The sequence below is a fragment of the Hordeum vulgare genome, chromosome 2H (genome assembly GCF_904849725.1).
Source record: "Hordeum vulgare subsp. vulgare chromosome 2H, MorexV3_pseudomolecules_assembly, whole genome shotgun sequence".
Lineage (NCBI taxonomy): Eukaryota > Viridiplantae > Streptophyta > Magnoliopsida > Poales > Poaceae > Hordeum > Hordeum vulgare.
The window spans coordinates 112,183,386-112,197,154 of record NC_058519.1 but is presented as its reverse complement, the minus strand read 5'-3'; positions in this window follow the sequence as shown (position 1 = coordinate 112,197,154).

The following is a 13,769-nucleotide window of genomic DNA, read 5'->3' as shown; positions in this document are numbered from 1 at the left end:
TACCGGAGGGGAGCCACTAGGAGGCCACAAGCCTCCCAGGCCAGGCCTACCCCCCTGGCCGGGCCTGGGTAGCTTGTGGGCCCCCCTGTTGCCCCTCCGGCTCCCATCTTTTTCTATAAGGAGGGTTTTGTCCCAGAAAAAAATCAGGAGGAGGCTTTCAGGAGGAGACACCGCCGCCACGAGGCGGAACTTGAGCAGAGCCAATCTAGAGCTCCGGCAGGGCCGTCCTGCCGAGGAAACTTCCCTCCCAGAGGGGGAAATTGTCGTTATCATCATCACCAACACTCCTCTCATCGAAGGGGACTCATATCCATCAACTTCTTCATGAGCAACATCTGATTTCCAAACCCTAGTTCATCTCTTGTAACCAATCTCCGTCTCGCGACTCCGATTGGTACTTGTAAGGTTGCTAGTAATGTTAATTACTCTCGGTAGTTGATGCTAGTTGGATTACTCGGTGGAAGATCATATGTTTAGATCCTTAATGCTATTCAATACCTCTCTGGTCATGAACATAATTATGCTTTCTGAGTAGTCACTTTTGTTCCTGAGGACATGGGATAAGTCTTGCTATAAGTAGTCATGTGAATTTGGTATTCGTTCGATATTCTGATGCGTTGTATGTTGTCTTTCCTCTAGTGGTGTTATGTGAATGTCGACTACATAACACTTCACCATTACTTGGGCCTAGAGTAAGTCATTGGGAAGTAATAAGCAGATGATGGGTTGCTAGAGTGATAGATGCTTAAACCCTAGTTTATGTGTTGCTTCTTATGGGGCTGATTTGGATCCCCTAGTTTAATGCTATGGTTAGACCTAATCTTAATTCTTCTTTCATAGTTGCGGATGCTTGCGAGAGGGGTTAATCATAAGTGGGATGTTTGTCCAAGTAAGGGCAGCTCCCAAGTACCGGTCCACCCACATATCAAACTATCAAAGTAGCGAACCCGAATCATATGAACATGATGAAAACTAGCTTGAGAGAAATTCCCATGTGTCCTCGGGAGCGCTTCACCTCATATAAGAGTTTGTCCAGGCATGTCCCTTGCTACAAAAGGGATTGGGCCATCTTGTTGCACCTTTGTTACTTTTGCTACTTGCTACTCGCTACAAATTATCTTGTCACACAACTATTTGTTACCGATAATTTCAGTGCTTGCAGAGAATACCTTGCTAAAAACCATTTGTCAGTTACTTCTGCTCCTCGTTGGGTTTGAACGTAAGCATAACTAATCCTTTGAGGAGCTTGTTCGGGGGTATATTCACCTAGAACGGAAGCACAAGGAGTTGCTCCTCAACCTACTGCACCTACTGAAAATATTTGTTATGAAATTCCTTCGGGTATGCTAGATAAACTGTTGGCTAATCCTTTTTCAGGAGATGGAGTGTCACATCCCGACTTGCATCTAATCTATGTAGATGAAGTTTGTGGTTTATTTAAGCTTGCAGGTTTGCCCGAGGATGAGGTCAAGAAGAAGGTATTTCCCTTATCTTTGAGGGATAAAGCATTGACATGGTATAGGCTATGTGATGATACTGGATCATGGAACTACAACTGATTGAAATTGGAATTTCATCAAAAGTTTTATTGTATGCATTTGGTACATCGTGATCGGAATTATATCTATAATTTTTGGCCTTGTGATAGAGAAAGTATTGCTCAATCTTGGGGGAAGCTTAAGTCAATGTTATATTCATCCCCAACCATGAGCTCTCGAGAGAATTTATTATTCAGAACTTTTATGCTCGGCTTTCTCATGATAATCGCACCATGCTTAACACTTCTTGTACCGGTTCTTCTATGAAGAGAGATATTGACTTCAAATGGAATTTATTGGAAAGAATTAAACACAACTCTGAAGATTGGGAGTTTGAGGAAGGTAAGGAGTCAGGTATGAATCTTAAGTTCGATTGCGTTAAATTCTTCGTTGAAACAAATCCTTTTTGTGATTTTAGCGCTAAACATGGACTTGATTCTCAGATAGTAGCTTCATTATGTGAATCATTTGCTGCTCATATTAATCTCCCTAAAGAGAAGTGGTTTAAATATCATCCTCCCATAGAAGTCAATTTACTTAAACCCAATCCAGTTGAAGAGAAAGTCATTGCTTATAATGATCCTATTGTTGCTAGTGCTTACATTGACAAACCACATTTCCTGTTAGAATAAAGGATCAAGCTAAAGCTCCAACTGTGATACGTAAGGGCTACATTAGAACACCTACACCCCCTGAGTAAATTAAAGTTGAACCTAGCATTGCAATTATCAAAGATCTCCTGTCCGACAATGTTGATGGGCATGTTATTCATTTCTTTGAAGATGCTGCTACAATTGCTAAACCACATACTAGAGACAAGCATAAGTCTGTTGTTGGCGTGCCTATTGTTTCTGTTAAGATAGGAGATCATTGTTATCATGGTTTATGTGATGTGGGTGCTAGTGTTAGTACAATACCTCGATCTTTATATGATGAAATTAAAGATGAGATTGCACCTGTCGAGATGGAACCTATTGACGTTACTATTCAGCTTGCCAATAGAGATACTATCTGCCCTTTGGGAATTGTTAGAGATGTTGAAGTCTTGTGTGGTAAAACTAAGTATCCTACAGATTTTCTCGTTCTTGCTACCACACAAGATAGCTTTTGTCCCATCATATTTGGCAGACCTTTCCTCAATACTGTCAATACTCATATTGACTGTGTGAAGCAAACTGTCACTGTTGGCTTTGAAGGTGTGTCACACGAATTCAATTTCTCCAAGTTTGGTAGACAACCTCATGAAAAGTAATTGTCTATTAAGGATGAAATTATTGCTCTAGCTTCTATTGATGTGCCTCCTACTGAACCTTTAGAGCAATACTTGCTTGAGCATGAAAATGACATGCATATGGATGAAAGGAATGAGATAGATAGAAGTATCTTTGAACAACATCCTATCCTTCAGAATAATTTGCCTATTGAACTGCTTGGAGATCCACCCCCACCAAAGGGTGATCCTGTGTTTGAGCTTAAACAATTACCTCATACTTTTAAGTGTGCTTATCTTGATGAAAAAGAGATATATTCTATTATTAGTGCTAGCCTTTGAGAGCATGAAGAAAAGAAATTATTGAAAACTCTGAGGAAGTACCGTGCTGCTATTGGATATACTCTTGACGATCTTAAGGGCATTAGTTCCACTCTATGCCAGCATAAAATTAAAACCGATCCTGATTCCAAACCAGTTGCCGATCATCAACGGAGATTAAATCCTAAGATGAAAGAAGTAGTAAGAAAATAAATACTAAAGCTCCTCGAAGCAGGTATTATCTATCATGTTGCTCATAGTGATTGGGTAAGTCCGGTGGATTGCATCCCTAAGAAGGGAGGTATTACCGTTGTCCCTAATGATAAAGATGAATTGATCCCACAGAGAATTGTTACTGGCTATAGGATGGTGATTAATTTTAGGAAATTGAATAAAGCCACCAGGAAAGATCATTACCCCTTGCCTTTTATTGACCAAATGTTAGAAAGATTGTCCAAATACACACACGTCTGCTTTCTAGATGGTTATTCTAGTTTCTCCCAAATACCTGTTGCACAATCTAATAAGGAGAAAACCACTTTCACCTGCCCTTTCGGTACCTTTGCTTACAGACGTATGCCTTTTGGCTTATGTAATGCACCTGCTACCTTTCAAAGATGTATGATGGCCATATTCTCTGACTTTTGTGAAAAGGTTGTTGAGGTTTTCATGGATAATTTCTCTGTTTACGGGTCTTCTTTTGAAGATTGCCTCAGCAGCCTTGATCGAGTTTTGCAGAGATGTAAAGATACCAACCTTGTCTTGAATTGGGAGAAGTGCCACTTTATGGTTAATGAAGGCATCATGTTAGGATATAAAATTTCTGAAAGAGGTATTGAGGTCGATAAGGCTAAGGTTGATGAGATCGAGAAAATGCCATGCCCTACAAACATCAAAGGTATAATAAGTTTCCTTGGTCCTGCTGGTTTCTATAGAAGGTTCATTAAAGACTTCTCTAAGATTTCTAGGCCTCTTACCAATCTCTTGCAAAAGGATATTCTGTTTGTTTTTTATGACGATTGTGAAGAAGCATTTGAAATACTTAAGAAGGCCTTGATAACTACACCTATTGTTCAACCACCTGATTGGAACCTACCTTTTGACATTATGTGTGATGCTAGTGATTATGCTGTTGGTGCTATTCTAGGACAAAGAGTTGATAAGAAATTGAATGTTATTCATTATGCTAGTAAAACTCTAGACAGTGCCCAAAGAAACTATGCTACTATTGAAAAAGAATTTTTAGCAGTCGTGTTTGCATGTGAAAAGTTCAGATCTTACATTGTTGATTCCAAGGTTACTATTCACATTGATCATGCTTCTATTAAGTATCTCATGGAAAAGAAAGATGCTAAACCTAGACTTATCAGATGGGTTCTCTTACTACAAGCATTTGATTTGCATGTTGTTGATAGGAAGGGTGATGAGAACCCCGTAGCAGATAACTTGTCTAGGTTGGAGAATGTTCTTGATGACCCACAACCTATTGATGATGGCTTTCTTGATGAGCAGTGGAATGTCATCAATGCTTCATGTAGTGCACCGTGGTATGCTGATTATGCAAATTATATTGTTGCTAAATTTATACCACCTAGTTTCACATACCAACAAAAGAAGAAATTATTCTTTGATTTGAGACATTACTTTTGGGATGATCCTCACCTTTATAAAGAAGGAGTAGATGGTGTTATTAGATGTTCTGTACCTGAGCATGAACAAGGACAGATCCTACAGAAGTGTCACTCCAAGCCTTACGGAGGACACCATGTGGGAGATAGAACTGCACACAAGGTATTGCAATCTGGTTTCTATTAGCCTAGCCTCTTCAAGGATGCCCGTAAGTTTGTCTTGTCTTGTGATGAATGTCGAAGAATAGGTAATATCAATAAACGTCAGGAAATGCCTATGAATTATTCACTGGTCATTGAACCATTTGATGTTTGGGGTTTTGATTATATGGGACATTTCCAAAGTCCAACGGGTATACTCATATCCTAGTTGTTGTTGATTACATTATTGTTACAGCATATATCTCCATATGTGGTTTTGGTAATTGATGACAATTCCTATGGACTAATGGTTGCCTTAAGTTATATTTATAGGATTTGTCCATAGGCACTTCTTGAAGTCCATCTGTCGGGTTCAAGGAGTTTATATGATGACCAAGATGTTATTCAAGGTATTATCCAAAGAATGGTCATAGATACACTAGGTTGATCAAGATCTCAAACAAAGAGTAAATCAAGATGATCAACACACAAAGCGTATAAGATGTACCGAGAGGGATCAAGTGATCCCATGGTATGGCAAGCATTGTCCATTACGTGTTTGTGTACTAACCCATGGTCTTTGTGAGACTCCTGTGTGGGGGTTAGGTGAGCTTCCATTGGGCTTGCGTCAAAAGGAAGATCTCATACAACCCATGAAGGATGACGTCAAGTGGTGATCGTCATCAAGACTGTGGTGTGCAAGTTCAAGTGGATCAGCATGAATATATCATTGAAACTATTGTCAATGATCATGTGTTGATAAGGACAACCTCATGTGCTAACAAGGACAAGATCAAGATAAGCATTCCTGAGCACTACATGCTTGATTCTTGTGGATGTTCACATGGTGGACAAATGAAGATGAATACATAAGCTAGGCTTTCCGCATTGTGTATGGGAAAGCTACTTGAAGACTTCATCATGTCTTGCTTTCAACTTGAGCCAAGAAGGAACAACAACATCAAGCTCAGGTGAAAGGGCTAACTCAAAGGTATCAGTTCCTTTGACGTTAGTTGTGCGGAGTGATGAACAACGAATAAAAGTATACACCCAAGTATGGATCATCAGTACTCTTTTATGATTCTTGAGTCCTTAGGGATCCCGCACTATTAAGAGGGGATCACAAGTTTTGCGATGAACTTTCTCAAACTACATCATCACTTTCTGCTCAGACCACATCTCCACTGCTTTGTTGTTATCTGAAAACAGAACCAGTGCCTCGGACATATGGCTTTCTCCGGACATCCGAGGACCGGACGACCGACTAGTTCGGACATCCGGAATCCTATACCAAAGAAATCAGAGCCATATAACTCGGACTTCCGGCTCCCTCTGGATGTCCGAGGCCCGGATGTCCAGCCAAGACCCGGAAATCCGGAAGCCTGCACTAGTAGAAGTTGAGTTCTTTATCTCGGAAATCCGGCTCCCTCCGGACGTCCGAGCGCCGGACGTCCGCCACCCGTCGGAAATCCGGAACCTACCACAAGTAGAAGTTGAGCTGTATAACTCGGATTTCCGGTCCTCTCTAGATGTTCGGTGGCTGATAAATTCATCATAGTTTCAGTCGTATCTACGGGCCGCGGACGACCAACCCCTGTCGGACGTCCGACCCCTCGCGGACGCCCGGTCTTCCGACAACTGTCGGACGTCCGGACCCTGTGTGACTTAAAGTGTCCCCAACGGCTCTTTTTTTCTCTCCCCTCTATAAATACCCCCCTCCCACTTCGTGAGAGGGTTGCCCAACACAGCCTTATCCTCATAAGAACACATTTCCACCTCACACGCATTTTCTCACTCGAAATCTTAGATCCCTAGAGCATTTGTGAGCCCCTTTGAGAGTTGTTCCAATCAAAAGATAGATCGTCTCCATCTCCTTCTCTCAACCCAAGCTATTTGTGATTTGAGCAAGTTTTGAGCATTCCCCGTGATTTGTTACTCTTGGAGGTTGGAGACTCCTAGGCGGTAGGAATTCTTTGGAGAGGAATCAATCCGTGTGATTTCCCCCGGAAAAGTTTGTGACGATTTGGAAGCCACCTCAAAGGCTTACCACTAGTGGTTGAGAAACGCCTTCGTGGTGTTATCTCAAAGGGAGAATAGGGTGAGCCTTCGTGGCATTGGTGTGCCTTCGTGGTAACATCCACCTCTCTAACGGTGACTAGCTTCCCTCCAAGGAAGTGAACATCGGGATACATCTTCGTCTCAGTGACCTTGGTTATCCTTAACCCTAACTCCTTACTTGTGGTTTACTTGTGTTATTTGAGCATACATACATTGCATATTGGTTGTGCTCATTATATTGTGTTGGCTATTTCTTGTACAAGATTAATCATTCAAGCATACCCTCTATAGCCACACGTTCACACTTGCAGCTTTTGATATATCGTGTGATATAGTGTGATCTAGTATCTTGTGTCATTCACCTACGTGTCGTGTGATATAGCTCAAGTAAGTTTGTGTAACTTACTTGTGCTTGTTAGTAACTGTATTGTTTCCATCTTGGTAGATCGTGTTGTTGATACACGTTGCAGTGCCTAGTGCATTTAGGATTTGTGCTTGACAAGTACCCTCTTAGTTTATTTCCGCATTAGGTTCAAGCCAAATCCGAAGAAGTTTTTAAATAGCCTATTCACCCCCCTCTAGCATCATTGAGGTGTTTTCAATTGGTATCAGAGCTAGGTCTCTCTTTAATTAGGTTTCACGACCTAGAGAGTATCGATGTCGACTATTGGATTAGTGCACAATGGCATCTTTGACTTTGATGGCACAAATTATACCCTATGGAGAATTCGTATGCTTCATCACTTTCGGGCCATGGGCCCAAATACTTTACGAATTGTTCTTGTAGGGATTGCCGACAAAAAGGATGATGCATCTTCATCTACTAATGAAATGTATCTTGATTGTGAGGCTTTTCTTGCCATTCATCGGACCATAAGTCCTGAAGTGTTTAAGTCTATCTCGACTTGCAAGTCAGCTCATGAAGTTTGGACTAAACTTGAAGATATATATGGTGGGTCCAATCTTGATGAAGACGGTATTATGATGAAGGAGTTGGTGCATGAGCTCTTCACTCTTTTCGATCTTAAAGAGTCCACCACTACTTCCATATCCGATTGCTTGCACACCTCAGCATCTTCAATCTCACAAGGTAATGACATGGTGAGTGAAGAAATAAATGTTGATGAAAATGTCATAGCCTCTATGGACACGAGCATATCTAGCACCACACATAGTGTAAATTATTGTGCTGATAGGTCATGCATTTCACCTAAAGATCCCTCGACAAATGTCTGTGGTGATATGCCTGTTTCCTCGTGCCCTCTTGATCAAAATATCTTGTTTCTCCCTAGTTGCTCTATGACTAATCATTTAGGGGAAATCAAGAAATATGAAGTACTTTTGACTAATGAAGAATCTGATTCACCAAAAGAATCGTCATCAACTCCTCGAGTTCACATGTGCCTCATGGCAAGAGGTAATAATGAGGTATCATCTTCCCTGTGCAATAACTATGATATTTGCGATGAGGATGATGATGATGACTTGACTGAAAATATCTGTGTGATCAGTAAAATTCTTCATAAAGTTAAAAATAACGCTCTTCAAAGGTTCCAAGATGTTCTTGCTTACTTTGAAAATTGTAATGATTCACTTAATCATGAACAAGTTAAAAGTGAACAACTTGAACATGAACTTGAGAAGAGTCATCAAGCATGTAGAGACTTAAGATCTTCAAAAGGAGAGATTGAAGTTGCTCATGATAAACTTAAAAAGGATTTTGAGGTTCTTCTCCTTGAATGCAATAATGTCAAGGGAGAGATCATCAAAACCTCTAAGATCTATGAGGAGCTTCAATCTACTCATGAGAATTCTCTATTTGCTACTTACTCCTCTCATATTGTTGATGATACTTGTACATCTAACTCTACCTCATTTGAAGTATCAACATTGAAGGAGAATGTTCAGGTACGTGCTCAACTTGATTTACTAACTAGCAATTATGGGAAGTTGGAAGAAAACCATGTAATGCTCACAAGCTCTCATGCCAATCTTCTAACATCCCATAATGTGCAAAAGTTAGCTCATAAGGCTATCATCACCAAGGTAACATCAAGCGAGCCTCATGTGGACAATGGCACTACTTCTGGTCAAAGTACTATATTTCCATGTGCTAGTCCTCGTAATTCGTCTACTCACAATGTTGCTACCTCGTGTGATGAATTACTTTCCTTGCCTTGTTGATCTAACATTGAAGCTTACACTTCCTCTAGTACTTGCATTGATACTAACCGTGCAGAGGAAATCAAAGAGCTCAAGGCCCAAGTCACTTCCTTGAAGAAAGACTTGGAACAGTGTCATGAAGGGATGCCCACACTCAACAACGTCTTGTGTGAGCAAACATCTCCGAATGACAAAAAATGAGTTTGGAGTAAACTCAAACAAGAACAAGAGGGGCCTAGAACAAGTCAAGAATTCGGCCAAAATCATTTGCTTCAAGTGCAAAGTCAAAGGGCGCCATGTTAGATCTTGCCCTCTGAATACGAAGTCTCAAAGTCACAAGCAACAAGGGAAGCGGCTACAAACTCAATCACATATTCAACTACAAGTTGAAGGAAGGCCTCTTCCCAATAAGACCCAAGCCAACACTCCCCAAGGTGAGAAATCAACTGGGAAGAAAACAAAGGGTAGATGTTGCTACTTATGTCGTGAGAAGGGCCACGTCGCTTCGTCTTGCACGAAAGGTAACTTATCCAACCCAATCACTATTGATGATACCTAGTCCCTTGGGAAGGATAAGGTTGGCAATGTGTTTGCCAAGTTTGTTGGTACTCAAAATGGTGTCAAGAAAACAACCATTTGGGTTGCCAAGCCTATTGTGATTAACCTCTTAGGACCCAACATAGTTGGGGACCAACAAGCTCAAACTTGATCAATAGGTGACCATGGAGGACATTAGAGACTTGGATACATAATGAAGAATTTAGGGGTCTTCATCATTCATATTATCTCAAGCCAAGTCACTTGGATTATCGAGTTTCTATCTTATATCCAATGTGCCTCCTTACGGTAACTTATACTTAAACTGTTTCCATTGTTAGGTGCTTGCCCCTTTGCATGTTGTGGTTTTGTACCTTGCATGCGTTTGTATATGTTGTGCTTCCAACTTGCTTATCTTGAGTAATCGAGTATGTGTATGTTGGTTTGCACATCATGTACATGTGAGTCTTGTATTGAGCCTATTTGCATCTTGTCTGTATTTTTGTTGGCTCTTGTGAGAGATTAATGGACTATCCCATTGTGGGGGAGTGATGTGCTTTACACACCTCACAATCCTATAAATGTGTATACATGGGGAATACCACTTAGTTTTGATGCTTCAAGATTATCTAGTGTCTATGTGGTATGTCTTACTCATGAGAAATTCAAATTCTATATGGTCCACTAAGTATCTCTTGTTGGTTTTAATTTGCCACTTGTTAATGTTATTGGTTTATCACATTATGGGGGAGTAATATGCTATGTGCATATTACAAACCTAGAAAATGTGTACATTTGACGTATTGCCACTTAGTGTTGATATTGTAAATTATCCTGTTCCTAGGTGGCATGTTATCTCTACATGTGTCATTTGCTTGCGTTTTATGGGTAAAGATGATCTTGGATATATTTGTGATCTACCAATGAGTATCATTTCAAAAATACTTCTTGTCCTTGACAATTGGTATTCCCATCATGTGATTGGAATTGCTATTCATCTTTACATTGGATTTTTTGTTTCGTTTGTCTTCCTTGCCTCTTATGGATCTATTTTAACCTGTCTAGTGCTTTTATGGATATAGAGAAAGTGATGATCCCATCATGTGCGTTTCGTATTTAAATGAAAATTCTATATAATGCACGTCCCTTGGGGGAGCTATCCTATTTTCTTTAGAACACTCTCTTTATTCACCCATCATAAAATCTTTTGATCCCCATCAAGTGTGTGTTGATGGGAGGCAAGTCTTGCTCTTTCTGATGCTTTGTGCCATCATGAAAATTTGTCGAGGGCTTTGTTTGTTGGAACCTAGCTCTCTTTTGGAAACTAGAAACCTCGTGTTTGTTTTCCTTCAATTGGTTTCTTGTTGCCTTCTATTTGGCATGTGTCAATGGATATCTCATTCCTTGAGGTATTTTTTAATTGATATCCTTCAAGTGATAGCTCTTTTGTTTTAGGATCTTATTATCACTTGATACCTTGTCTTTTGATGACTTATCAACTTTGTGTTGAGTTGATTCTTGAGAGTCTTGAGCATGCGTATCTAGCTACTATATACAACTTCTTTTGCTTGCTTTCCTCTTTTGACCCAATATATAAGGGAAACTCCACCCTGTCATAAATTGGCTAAGGTGTGCATGAACTTCAAATTCATATCTATATGCACATATATGTGTGGAGTTTGTCCTATGTATTGCTGGTTTTCTAACTCTTTGGTCCCAATGAGTTTGGGCACCATTTTGTTTGTTTTTGTTGTTCCAGGAACAACTGGAGATGCATTCGATGCTCGGCTCACCTATAAGGAAGATGTTGAGACCATGTGATTATTGGAGCCAAGTTAGGATGATCAAAGAACAACTATCTACTACATCAATCCAATGTTGTCTCGGTAACAAGTATCCACTTCATGCATTCTTTTCTTGCAAAGGACCCAACCTGTCTTTTCTTTTCCAGGTTGCATCATGGCATGAATCTCTTGATTTGTTCTCGTAGTACTTGTTTTCTTTCTCAAAGGATCCGAACGATGATGTCTTACTACTAGTTGGGATGTCTTTGATGTTCGTATGTTGGAAGTTCATATTGTACAATAAGAAAATATTAGGCCATGTTCTATGCTTCCAAGCAAAAGATCTCATTGATATATTTATGACTTCCTTTTTGGATATCTAGTTTGTTCCTTCTTGTAACCATTTCGTGTGTACATCCTTCTTTGTGGATATATATCATCATGATTGTCTTCTACTTAGAATCTTTTACACATGAGAGAAGTTACATCTCTAATTAATATCCTCTTTTCTTTCACGTCCATCGTTGCATTTCCTCTTTCAAATTTTTTTTGGTGGCTTCGTGAAAGGATTTATTTTGAGTTTGCATCTTATTTCTACATCTTGATGCACTCTTTGGCCGTGAAGATTATTTTTCCTCATGCTTGTCTTGATGAGGGTTTTGCCATTTCAACTAGTATCCCTCCTATTGACAATGTTCTTACTTCCTATCTTCACAATGGGTTGTCACAAGCGTTGGTTCTTATTTTTGTTTATTAGTAAGCTTGTGAACCCATTTTCTAGTATGTGTGTGTGGGAATGATATGTCTTGCACTTTGTATCTCATATTCATCAAGACTATGTTGATGAGTAATGCTCATCCTTATCTTAAGTCTTCTCAAGTGCTTTGCCATGACTCACACACATTACTTTGGTTGAGCTTATTCTTAAGTTGCTTCCTTTACATGTTGCTCAACCATTAGTTTTGTGCAATTGATATGCTTATTCTCTCATCTATCTTCTTGCACTCGTTGTGTGTTTCTATTAATTCTGGGGGAGCAATGATCCTATTTTGTGCACCTGTGTCAAATACAAAAATCTCATATTAGTGCACAAATCATGGGGAGCTTCTCTAGTTTTTGATAAAGCACTATGTTGCCTCTATCATAATATCTTTTATTCATGTGGTTCGAAGGACCATATGATTGTTTGTTCCATCTGGAATTCTTTGATTGCTTGCCTCTATCTTTTTATGTCTTTGTGGCATAAGATCCTTATATTTGCAATCTTTGGGTCCTCAATATAGTTTGTTTTTCCTCCAACTACTTATCATTGTATTTGTGTATTTTTCTGCACTCATTTGCTGAGAAGTACACACTTTTTTGAGGACCACCTATTATTTTGGCTTTCTAAACTTGTCGTCCATTTTGGCAATCGATGCCAATCGGGGAGAAGTTTAGAGAGTTTACTTTGGATATGTTTAGAGGGTTTTGCTTTTATTGCGTAAGCATTTACATCTTGCACACATGCATTATTACCTTGTATGTGTGCGCTTGGTTATGCTTATTTCCTTATATAAACTCTCTTGAAGTGGTTGTCTTCAATTACCAAAATGGGGGAGATTGTTAGAGCATATATCTCCATATGTGGTTTTTGTAATTAATGAGAATTCCTATGGACTAATGGTTGCCTTAAGTTATATTTATAGGATTTGTCCATAGGCACTTCTTGAAGTCCATCTGTCGGGTTCAAGGAGTTTATATGATGACCAAGATGTTATTCAAGGTATTATCCAAAGAATGGTCATAGATACATTAGGTTGATCAAGATCTCAGACAAAGAGTAAATCAAGATGATCAACACACAAAGCGTATAAGATGTACCGAGAGGGATCAAGTGATCCCATGGTATGGTAAGCATTGTCCATTACGTGTTTGTGTACTAACCCATGGTCTTTGTGAGACTCCTGTGTGGGGGTTAGGTGAGCTTCCATTGGGCTTGCGTCAAAAGGAAGATCTCATACAACCCATGAAGGATGACGTCAAGTGGTGATCGTCATCAAGACTGTGGTGTGCAAGTTCAAGTGGATCAGCATGAATATATCATTGAAACTATTGTCAATGATCATGTGTTGATAAGGACAACCTCATGTGCTAACAAGGACAAGATCAAGATAAGCATTCCTGAGCACTACATGCTTGATTCTTGTGGATGTTCACATGATAGACAAATGAAGATGAATACATAAGCTAGGCTTTCCGCATTGTGTATGGGAAAGCTACTTGAAGACTTCATCATGTCTTGCTTTCAACTTGAGCCAAGAAGGAACAACAACATCAAGCTCAGGTGAAAGGGCTAACTCAAAGGTATCAGTTCCTTTGACGTTAGTTGTGCGGAGTGATGATCAACGAA